Source organism: Taeniopygia guttata, chromosome 2, assembly GCF_048771995.1.
Source record: "Taeniopygia guttata chromosome 2, bTaeGut7.mat, whole genome shotgun sequence".
Lineage (NCBI taxonomy): Eukaryota > Metazoa > Chordata > Aves > Passeriformes > Estrildidae > Taeniopygia > Taeniopygia guttata.
In genome coordinates this window covers 135,231,178-135,243,907 of record NC_133026.1, presented here as the reverse complement: position 1 = coordinate 135,243,907, position 12,730 = coordinate 135,231,178, and positions in this window count along the sequence as shown.

The following is a 12,730-nucleotide window of genomic DNA, read 5'->3' as shown; positions in this document are numbered from 1 at the left end:
CTGAGATGTATTTCATCTAGTCCCATAGACTAAAGTACCTTCAGGTTCCTCAGGTGGTCATGAACCTGATACTAGAGTGTGAAGGAGTTTTTCCCCCCAGTCCCTATTCTGCTGCCCACCCCCTTTAGAATTATACAAAAGCATAGGAATGACATCTGGACAATGGAATATGGAAAAAAAACCCCAGCATTTTATAAACATTAGAAAGAATCATACCACTTTGAGACTTAAAACATAAATGTTTGAGATCCCTTTATAATTTTCATAGCTCTGCCAAGACTAGGGAGCACATGCCAAAGCCTCAAGCTTTTGTAAAGAGGATATGGACTTCTGTCTATTGGAATCTGCCTAATTTTTATTTCAATAGAAGGGTTAGGGTTTGAGAACATATACTGAAAAATCACTATAAAGAGTCAGAAACTGCCTAAGTTAGATAGTAAGAAATGTTGACAAAAAGGTGATAAAAAGGTGTCCTTAGTTACTTTACTGTCATCTTCAGAAGAAATGGATCACTAACATAATTCATAGTCTTTGCAGTCATCCAGTGATAGGAACCATTCCCATCTTTAAACTATCTTTTCAGTGGTTGCCACAACTGTTCAGACTATAGGGGAGTTTGGATTAATTTTTATCTTTTGCGTAACTTGATAAGATCTCATCTTCTATTTCTCAAGTATAGTAAATGCTTTCAGTAGCCCAAGAATATCTCCAGGCATCAACATAGTAGTGAGTAGTACAGGATGGCATGTGGAAAAATTATGTTTGTGTAACTTTGCCCATGTGGTCTGGAAATCAGCTCCGAAGGGAGGTGGGATAATTTGTGTAATGACTTCTGTAAATGACATTTCCAGGTAGCAGCTGGAATTGCTCACTCCACTTCTCTTTCTGCAAAAGTTTCTGCTACAGAAGGTCTACACCTCCTAAGAAAAAAAAAGCTTCCCCTTCAAACAAGTTGAAGAAACTTGTTTCTCCAAAATTCTTTGAATTTGCTTTACATGAGCCCAGTGCTTCCCTTGAACTGACTTCCTCCCTTTCTCTTTGCATACCAGTGAAGAAACACAGGAATGACTTCATAACACAATGTTAAGAGAGAGACTCATCTGCAAGTGAATATTTTTGCTCTATTCGTTCCTGAATACTTAAACATCTGACAATATATATGCACTGGGTTAATGACTAAAATCCTTATGTCCTTATTTCAGAGTGAAGTGTCTAATTATAATGCTATATAGTGTTTTCTTTTGCTTGCTAAATGAATATTGAATTAGCTTTTCTTCTGAAAGAATAAAAGTAAGCACTCTTCCCACTCTCCCTCTGCTTTGGGATATTAGTTTATAATTTAGAATATATATCTGGCAAAAAGAGGATTTCTCTAGGCAGAAGATCATCTGTTTCTCCAGATGCTTTCTAACCACTGAACTATTGGATTATGGAAGAAGTGCAGAGAAGTGGAAATAGGGCATTTTACATTCCTGCATTTTTATGCTGAGTTCCATCTGATCATGGATCCTGAGAAAGCCTATGAGATCAATTTTTGGAAGTAAAAATGTCAAAACAATGCTCAAATCTGATCAGACTTAGGCAGACTTTGATCTCTCTAGTCTCTTCTTACAGTCAAAATGGTGAGATAAATGTCGGGTGGGATAGAAAATGGGCTGTAGTTTGATGGGACTCTTATGATTTGTTCAATATTCAGTTGTCACACAGTTGGCAGACAGCACAGTGCTGGGGCTAGCACATTTTAGTTTATTAATTATCCTGGAAGGTAGGACAGAATGCAGTCTCATCAGTTTCATGGATGACACCAAACTGGGGGTGGTTCTTTCAGTATCCAATTCACTGAAACATAAGTTATTCTATATTCTGATTCTGTGAGTTCAGAAAACAATGAATGATAACATAGTGAAGATAAGGTCTGGCACACTTGATTTGTCATTTGACAATAACTGCATTTAGAAATTCTCGTACCAATTATAAAGGAATAAAATAATTTTCACTAATTTATAAGAAAATAGCACATTTACTATTATTAATATAAAATATAGCACTCCCATAGTAATAAAAAAATACCGAATTACAGTGTATTTCTATTATTTGATGGCATGTCCTACAGACATAAGTAAGTGTGACACAAGGCTCTCAAAAAAAAAGCTTGGAAAGTAAAAACTATTCTACTCCCTTTTAGCTTGGCATAACTGTTTGAATGTTGTCCAAATAAAATGTTAACTATTTTAATTTAAATCTTCATAGTAATTTCTTCCAATTTTAGTAGGTGAAAAAATCATAATGCATTCTGCTCCAGAAATATGAATTTTCAGTTTTCCATGTGGAGAAATTGGAAGATGTCTAGGACATTCCTTACTGAAGAGTTCAAAAGTAAATAGTGTTCAATTTTATTCTTCTAGCATTAAAATTTTAAATAATCATAAAGTAAATCAACTTTCCAAATTAAATTTTATGTTCTTCCATATCAAGGAACATGTAAACAATTGTGAAATAAATTTATTTAGAGGTACAACTAGATATTAATCTAGTTTCAATCTATTAAACTGGATGCTGAAGTTCCAAACTTTAAAGAATTTCCCTCCTTAGAAGCTCTAACACAGTATTTTAGAAATATTTTTGTAAAAAAAACCCAGTCTCTATGACATATGAAATGTAGCTTATGTGGTTATTTTGCTTATTTGAATTTTTCGTTTAGGCCTATGTATTTACTACAGTATCCTTAAACAGAGAGAACTCACTAAACAGATGCTCTTTGCCAAATATGTTGGAAAAATGTTAGCAATTCAGAAACACCTAAAGGCAGCTAATAATCCAAGCATTTTTTATAGCAATGAATAATTCCACATCTGATTAAATGCAGCAGGGACACTTCAATCATATTTTCAGCGTGTGTAATTTCAAACAACAAATTAGCCAAAACAAAAACATTCTGATGAGCAGAAATAATTTATACTTTAGGGGCTTTCTCTACTGTATCTTCACAATTCAGATAAATTGCTATGTAAAACTGTGCTGCTGGGGTGTTATGCATCCATCTGACAATACATGGGTTAGAAAAAGGTAAACTTTATGAAGAAAATCACAGAAATTAAACCTTTGGTATTTCAGAGAACAGAAAACAAAACTAGAATTAAAACATAAGCATTTTCTTATTTCAGAGACCTAATCAGGAATATTACTATTTCTTTCATAAGAGACAGAAACAGCCACTGCACTTCTATCTTATTGTGTTAGCAAAGCTTGTTACTAAATCAAATATGTCCTTTGGGCTTTTTTCTGGAATGTTAGAGTTGCAAAAAGCTGTGGGGCCACTTGTGATGTGTTCATGTATTTACCGTAGGATCCATTAAAATGGAATTTTTTTCATAAAATCAACTTAAAAAACACAAACACAGCTATTGCTTGCTTTCTATAGTGATTATAATACAGGTGCCAATGAACACTTACAGCTAAAATAAAAAGTAATCTTCTTTGTACTTAAAATAAAGTCAAAAAAGACCCACTATTTTACAAATGTCTAAATTATTTTTAATTTTCTCGCCATAGCTAGGAGACCAACCACAAAACATCTCACAACCCTAGTGGCCCAGAATCTTTAAAAGAAATCTGTTTCTTATCACCTATATCATCCAGATAAGAATTGAAAGCTTCTATCAATTTCTTTCAAAACTCTGAGCTTTTTGAAATTCTTCTGTACCTGACAGGAATGTGTTTTTAATTTTTTTCATAAAAGAAATTCTGCACCATGTTACTGGAAAGCATCAGCTGTAAGATACTTCTGTACCAGTAAGCATGACCGTAGAACTGATTTAATTTCATTACTACACATAGGTCTATTTCTGAGCATTCTTATTGTTCTGAAATAAATACAGATAGAGCACACTTGCTACTGGAAAAGAATCAACATCTTGTTTATCTAAAAACCACATTAATAGGCTTCCAGGTTTCCTTAATATTTCTGAGAACATATTCTCAGGAAAAAGTTTCATCATAAAAGAATGTAGTTATAACTGACATCATAAATTTAGTTCAGTACCATCAGTGATGCTGAAAAAAGACAAGGATAAAAGTGAAAACAAAAAGAACACAAGAAGTTTCTTCCTAGTGTTTAAGAAAAAGAAGACTTTTTTCATCAGACCACTGTGGGAGTCTTAACTTCTGTTTGCCAGGGTCAGGATTAAATGCAGGAGACAGTATTTCTTGTTCGGACTCAGATGTTTATTAATTCTTATCTATATAACAGTCTCACAAACCGTGAGTTCTACAGCTCTTCACTCTAACAAACTAAAAATGGAGCCATATCTCTCTCTCTCTCTCTACAAAGCCTCTTAAGGATTATTTGTCCAATCAAGAAATGACACGTAAATTATTTTTTTTTTACTTTTGACCCAAAAACCAACTACCCATGGCCCACAATGCAAACCTTTTTATCCAATTACACAATACTACCCAAACCCATGAAGAAGAAGGTGAAGAAGGACTAGCCTCTTCCCTAAAATCTCCATCTTGCTTTATATATATGTTACTATATTCTGAAACCATGGTTTTCAACCAAGAGGTATTATAAACTTCTAGTCAAACATATAATCCCAGTTCTATCATTCAATTTTGGAAGCCTTCTCCATGGCCTCAGGTCAAATGCAGTGTTCTCCTGGGGATCACTGCCTGTCAACACAGAAAGTCTAAAATTCTCAGACAGGTTCTCAGACAGGTTCTTTCTCAGCCAGGGTTCCAACAGACCATGACCCATAAAAATGGGTCAGACCTGAAGCTGTTCAGACCTTGAAAGTATTTGGGAGGTCTTTCAAATGCAAAAGAAACAAGACTCCTATTTTATGAAAAATATTAAGCTGTCTGAAAAGTTAAACTTCTAAAAAATATTTTAAGCTGAAATACATGGGAATGTTTCACCTTTTGAAAAGTATGATTACAGGCTACATGTGACTACAAATATGTGGCAAAAAAATAGATAATAATTGTTTCTCCTACATTTTTCTTGTGTGCCTGTGTATATATGCCTGTAAAACCTTAAGGCTATTCTGCTGACTTCAGTTTCTCAGTATAGGTATCACTATAAGTATATCCTGTGATTGACTATAACAGATGTCAGCACCTAGATGTACTCAAAACATAAGGTTATTTTCTGCAGTTCTTGTGTTTGCATGGGCAGAAGACACCTTACTATATGAAGGGTATTAACTACATCTACTTTGCTAGTAATACTCAGAATTATATTTTCATTTAATGATCTCTTTTTATGTACTAGGATAGCAGCTAAAAAATGCATGTATTCTGTTCCACATAAGCAAGCAGGCATGTTACACACTAGACACTGCAAGTTCTTTGATTTATATCAGCAAATCCCAAATACATAATGGTAAAAGCAGTCTGCTTTTGTTTTGATTAGCTTAGTGATTCATACCAATAACACATAAGACACAAATGCTAGAAAATTTTAAAATTTCATTCATAAAGTTGTATTTTCTTCTAAAATAAACTAACATCTGATAGTATCATCCCATTGGACACTACAACATTTATTTTACTTAGTGTACAAATCATTTAAACATCCCCACTTCTTAAGCTTGATTGAATTTAAATATTGCTTGGGCTTCATTGTGTCTTCAAGATAGAATGTGTAATTATCAGACAAAAGACTCTCAAAAACAAAACTAAAAAGCCAGAAAGACTGAAAAGCAGAAACTAGAAAATAAACTAGCAACCAAACCAAATTCTGTTCCTGAATTAAAGGAAAACGCAATGACAATGGCAATTCAAAACAGATTACCTCATTCCTCTGAAAGACTGAAAGAAATACCAACAAACATGGGGAGATAGAATAGTCTCAAGTGTGTAGAAATGGTTCTGGACCTTAGGTAGCTTTGAGGTACAGAAAAGCAATTGTGACAAGATTATCAGCCTTGATCTCACAACAGATAAAATTTTATGTTCAATAAGTTTTATCATACAGAGTGTAAGCAGATTTTCTTGCTTACCAGCCTTTATGTGATATATTTCCTGACCTCATAAATTAAGCAGTTGGATTTTTTTTTTAATTACCCATCTCTATTGAATTTCAGAAGAGTGTTAATAGTCTATAATAACCACATTAAAAGTTGGAAAGAGCTGGCCTCCTCCATGTCCAGAACATGGCCAGGGAAATTCCAAATACAAATACAGACAGAGCGGAGAATGGATTAAGACCAGCCCTGACTACAAGGACTTCTGTGGAGACAGTAGTGAATGAGAAGCTCAACATGACCCAGCAATGTGCACTTGCAGCCCAGAAAGTCAACCTGTCCTGGACTGCATCAAAAGTGGCACAGCAGAGGGATGTGATGCCTCCCCTGTAATTTGCTCTCTGGCAGCCCAGCTGTAGTACTTTGTTCAGCTATGGGGCCCCCAACATTGGGTGGACATGAACCTGTGGGATAGAGCCCAGAGGTGAGACATGAAGATGGTCAGAGGGCTGGAGCTCTTCCCATATGAAGACAGGCTGAGAGTTGGGATTGCTCAGCTTGAAGGTACCTTGTGGCAGCCTTCCACTACCTAAAGTGGACTTACTAGAAAGCAGGAGAGGTACTTTTTGCTAGGACACATTATGATAGCACAAGAGGGTATGACTGTAAACTGAAAATAGGTATGCTTAGATCATATATTGGGAAGAAATCTTCTACTTTGTGGGTGGTGAGGCACTGGAACAGATTGGCCAGAGGACCTGTGGGTGTCCTATTCTTGGAAATGTTCAAGGCCAGATTGATCAAGTGGCTATGAGCCATTTGATCCAGTGGAAGATCTAGTGGAAGATGCCCATGGCAGGCAGGTTGGGACTAGATGAATCTTCAGGTTCCTTCCAACTCACACCCTTCAACAGTTCTGTAAAATAATGTTCACCTGTATGAAGATTTATCATAGATAAACATGTACTTCTATGCATTACTTAACAACTAAAAAGAGGAAGTATTCATTAAATGGAAGTTACTCAGACAAAGAGCAAGTACAAACACTGCCATGTGAATGCAGATGCAGTCTACAGAGAATATCCTTTTCTCAAAAGCAGCTATTTCTTCTGCTATAGATGCCTTTGCTTCTATGAAACACCTGTAACATACTTCTATGTGTTCCCATCATGACAATTTAGAATACATTTATTGCTCATATAGATCTTGCCTATCAAGTAATAGACACCTCATAAATATATTTTTTCAGCTTTTCTTTAAAAATATCTGAGATAATTTTCATGTAGCTTGTTCAGCCACCATGTCAGTGTAGTACAAGTGCCATGACAGTGCTGTAATATAGCTTTCTGGGACTGCCTCATTTGCTGCTTGGAATATTGTGCTACCATACATATACTGATAGCTGTACCTGAGAGATCTCATTTATGTCTGGTTCTGTCCACACAATATGCATTTTCTCAATTTCTATGTAGACAATACCCTCAGAGATACATCTTAATTGAGGCAGGGTAATGTGTATGCTGAATTTAAGTATTCATAGCCACCTATTCCCCCAGTAATACTGTAGTGTAGTTCTAAAAGCAATTTATTAAAGCCTTCAGGAAGAAAAAAATATAGGCAAGTTAATATTCCACAAACCCATTCCTGTGACCCAGCCTTATGTAATGCAACTGTTCCTTGGGGATTATGAATTATTCTTCATGTATTCACTGACTTTTGATACTGTTTTTCAGTAAAAATTCTTTCTTTTATATCCAAAACCTCTTTAATAATAAAATTTTTTCCATCTAAAAAAGAAATAAAACATATGCTTTAAAATAATATGACTATAATCTAAACATCTCCATATGAAAGTGTAATGGAATTTGAAATAGAAATAGAGGAAAAAAAAAACCAAACATGCTCATCTTGTATTCATCAATAAACTTTACTATACAGAACAGTTTGTACATACAATAATTATATTAGCTTGCCAAGAAAGACATCTTTCTTAAAAAGTGATTAAATGAAGACATTTAATGAAAAGGCACTGAAACAATTTCTATAATTCTGTTATTGCTAGTAAAAACATATACTGTATTATTACCTTCCACAGCTAACTTCTTGTCTCCATTGTGTTGTATGCTGAAAGTCTTAAAAGGTCAGTCTGTGTTCATGCTCATTTGTCCTCATTCTCATTTACTTCTTTGTTTTGTATTCTGCAAAAAGAGTCTTCAAATGTTTTCCTTATTTATTTGCTTTACATCATCAATTCCACAAAGAAAAAGTCAAGTGGCAAGATAATAGATAATCAAAGGTGATTGGAGCAGAACACTGTCTAAGAGTGGTAAAATACAAGTCTCTGTTGAGGTAATAAAAGCCCTAAACATGGTTTTCAGCTGGCATAATGTCTAGAAAAACTGAAGAAATAGAGGATTATAGATATTCTGCAATAGCTCCACTCCACACTAATCCATTTTTACACTTTTTCCCTGTTCCAATGTGGGTCCTTCATGGGTAGTGGCTCTGACAGGACCCTGCTTTGGGTCTCCATTGGTTGCAGCTTTCTCCAGCCTGCTCTGGCATGAGGTCCTTTATGGGCTGCAAATGGATATCTGCTTCACCATGGTCCTCCACGGGCTGTGGGGCAACAACTTCCTGCACCCTGTCTTTTCCATGGTCTGCCAGAGAATCGGCCCTGAAGGTGGGAGTGTCTCATCCCTCTTTTTCTCCTTTGACCTTGGTATGTACAGATATGTACAGGGCTGTTTCTCCCACATTTTTTTCACTCTCTCAGAACTAGTTTCTTAAAACTATTATCACAGAGATATAGGATATATTACTTGAGCTCATCTGTGTCATGCAGCAGAGCCACTGGATCTGACTTTAATCAGATAGAACCAGCTGTACTGGGATGGGGCAGCCCCTCTCCTCTTTTTTCAGATGCCACCCCTGAACTGCTGCCACTGCCAATACTTGGACAAATAAACCAAATACAAAGGCAGGGAACAAAGACCACAGCTCAGCAACAGAATCTGCTGAGGACCCCTATTTCAGAGGAATCAGGCAGATGTCAGCCTATGACAGAGCTTTCCTTATTCCTAATACTTTGTTTTTAGGCTTAATTACATGTCACCTAGAGAAAGAATGAACAGTAGTACAGTTATTCAACTTTTTTTATAAGATTCAATTAGGGACTCTCCAGTAATGGCTGTAAAGCTCCAGAAATCTGTCACTGAGTCCTTTAAAGTGGCTTACATTTTTGTGGGCTTTTTACATACCCTGAATTAGATGCAAGAAAGAAATACTGACAAGATATTCTCAAGAGATCAAAACAACAACAACTTTACTAGCAAACTTCAGAAAATCAGGGAACTCTGGAAAAAGTTTAAAGCAATATTCAATCAACATCAAGTATTTCACAAAAGATTAACTTAGTAAGCTCTAAGCCCATTTAACTTAGCAAATTCCAACCTACCTGAATTTAAGTTACTCAAACTTCATGAAGAATGAATTAGAAGAGAGCTAGAAAAGAACAAATATATCTGCCCCTCATGTTTCAGCTGATGTAAAATCCAAGGGAAGGTTGGCTCAAGACATGCTTGTACTGTTCTTCAGCTCAAGTACCCTTTTGCTTTCCTGGGCCCTTACCCCAGGTGGGACTTCTGGTCTGGTGTCCAGTCAGGAGCTGGGTTAGAGGCTCCAGGGGATGCTGATGAGAATTGCTTGCCAAAGAGCAGGGCATGGTGACCATCACAGAAACTGGGATGCAGACCCCAGTGGGGTGGGGTGCGTGGAGCAGGGCATCACCTCACTGCAGCAAGACCCAACCTCTTCTTTCCATTCACATATGTGCCTGAAAGGTTTCAAGCTCAAAATCTCCTCCCAAAATCTCTTACAATGGTAGATCACCAAAATTGTTTGAGCATTAAAATATAAACCATGTCTGAATTCAGAAGTGCACAGTAAACACTATCTATTTGTGAAATTTGTCTTTTGCCAAGTCTTGCATTTCTGATGATTTGGTATCACAACTAACTGATCTCAGAAGCATTTCAGCTCTCTGTGAAGTTCATTGGAGCTGTTTAAAGAAGGAATATGTTGAGACTGTTTTTTTAATTTTATTTTTTAAAACAAAGGTTTCTTTCCTTCCTTCCTTCCTTCCTTCCTTCCTTCCTTCCTTCCTTCCTTCCTTCCTTCCTTCCTTCCTTCCTTCCTTCCTTCCTTCCTTCCTTCCTTCCTTCCTTCCTTCCTTCCTTCCTTCCTTCCTTCCTTCCTTCCTTCCTTCCTTCCTTCCTTCCTTCCTTCCTTCCTTCCTTCCTTCCTTCCTTCCTTCCTTCCTTCCTTCCTTCCTTCCTTCCTTCCTTCCTTCCTTCCTTCCTTCCTTCCTTCCTTCCTCCCTCCCTCCCTTCCTCCCTCCCTCCCTTCCTTCCTCCCTCCCTTCCTTCCTCCCTCCCTTCCTTCCTTCCTCCCTTCCTTCCTTCCTTCTTTGAAAATGACTCATTTTCTTAGACAATCTTTACCTGAAGTTCATCTTCCTATGAACTGAAAGGATCCAGCACACAAAGTAAATTCATACTTTCTACAGAAGAAGAAAAGAAACTATTTTGAGGACTGAGCGGGAGGCTGCAGTGGTAGTGTCTGATTGCACAAAGGTCAGGCATGATTCTTTCTTCATACTAAGAACTAGACTGGGCAGCACAGAAAGAACACAAATATTTCTTTTAGTTCAGTTCACATAGCTGTAGTTATAAAGTAAGCACACCTGATTTATATTTAATCAGCTGAATTTAATTCTTTCAGTCAAGAGTCAATGATATGGCTGGAGGTTTTAAATAAGCTTATGCTTCTTAAATAAAACTAAAAGATGCTATATATTGGTTGTCCACGAGAATACCAAGTTTTAACATATATTTCAGTCATACACAGGAATATTTATAAGCTATTATAGTGGATGAGAGTCAATGCAAATTTGACACAGTTATTCACCGAAATTTTGGATTTGAGCAATTCAGATCAGTTGCCTTGGCAAGAGTTATTCTCATTGGAGATTTTATCTGGCAGGTTCTACAGAAGACTGATGCTGTCCTGGATTGCCAGCTGAAGTTCAGTACTTTCAAATACAATAGATGCTTACCTTTTGTTAATGAGGTCTGCATCTAAATAGGAATCAGAGCCTTAAGTCAGTTCATGTCAGTTGCTTAAAGACAAACATAAATTGCCATTGTAACAGCAGCAGAGTATTCAAACCATCTAGATAAATATATGAATATATAAGTCAAATATGGTACAAGAAAGAGATGCACACTAGGAAGAGGCCTAGAATTTTTGACCTACATTTACAGACCAGATAAGAACAACTGTGAACATTTAAATAGTGACATAAGTCTGTGTTTGATACACTGAACATGCAAAGCAATTGAGTTCATTTTAAAATACACATCACTTCAAATTCCACACTTAATTAGCTGTATTGAGAAATACTGTGTGTGCCAATGGGATCAACCAGCTGAGGAAATACTTTCAGAACCTTCACCAGTTGGTTCTTCAAGGAGATGAGAAGGGCATCTCTACACAAAAAGCAAATTACCTATTTTAACTAACAACACCACTTTAAAGCCTAGCATGAGTGACATACAACATCACTTAAGGTGAGACTAGTTACTGCAGAATTTGTCCAGTTAGATGTATGTCTATTATGGATAAGATAACAATGTTTATATGAAATTTGATCAGCTGTTGATAAAACATCTGAGTTCTCAAGCTGTTTTTCAGGCCATGACGTTGTTCCTTAGTGCTGCACTATCACTTGTTGAAGTTAGATTTGAATTTTTCTTTCCACTGCTTTCTTCTCCCCATATTTCTACAGGGCCATTCTTCACAGTCCTTTTTAATAAAATCTCAGCTTTTATGCAGAACTCATTGCTATCTGGTCTGGAGCTGTATCACACACAGCAAGTGGAGGTGACGCTGAATTCTGTTTTAACTACAGTGGCCTTCAATACTGCCTTAATCCAGTTAATATTCTCCCTGCTTTAATACTATGAGTGAGAAAAAATGTAACAACAGAGAAGACAATCAGCCTCCAGAACAACTAGCTGCTAATTCAGAAAAGTGAATGGGACTTAATAGAATTATGGCAAAGGATTTATGTCCCTGATATTAATACAGCATGATCTTAAGTATTTGGAATAAAAGAAAATCCCAGGATATCAGGGGTTAAAAAGTTTAATCTTTAGGCTTCTTTTCTAAGTAATTTAAAAGTTCTACTTTCTTTTGTAGGGTCTTCAGTAAATTGTTCAAGAAGAATGACTGATATTCAGTCTTCTAAAAGATGCTTAGGAACTGTAAAGAACATTTATTTTCAACTATGATGTCTCTATTGGCTCTGTAGTTTCATTCAGAGCTCTTCCTTTTTTAATCCATGATAAAATATCAGTAAGAATGATCACATAAAGATGGTGAGTTTCAAAATCTGTTAGTCCATAACAGCTAGTGTTGGGGCACTCAGCTTTATGTACAGGCACTGGTGCAAAATAACAGAAGGAAGCAAAAATTCTTCAGTCTTTTATTTTGGACTATGTAGGAAGATTGATCAATAACCCACCCCGTATAAAACACAGCTCAGTGTTCTATTCTAATTAAAAGACACAAAAATATCAGGCAGACAAAAGCAGGAAATTGACTGAAACATATGCTAATGTTCATCAAGGGAAAACCTCTTTTTAAAACCTCTTGCCAGCTTTCTTCTCCTTACTCATTTTCTAATTAGGTTTCTATCACAA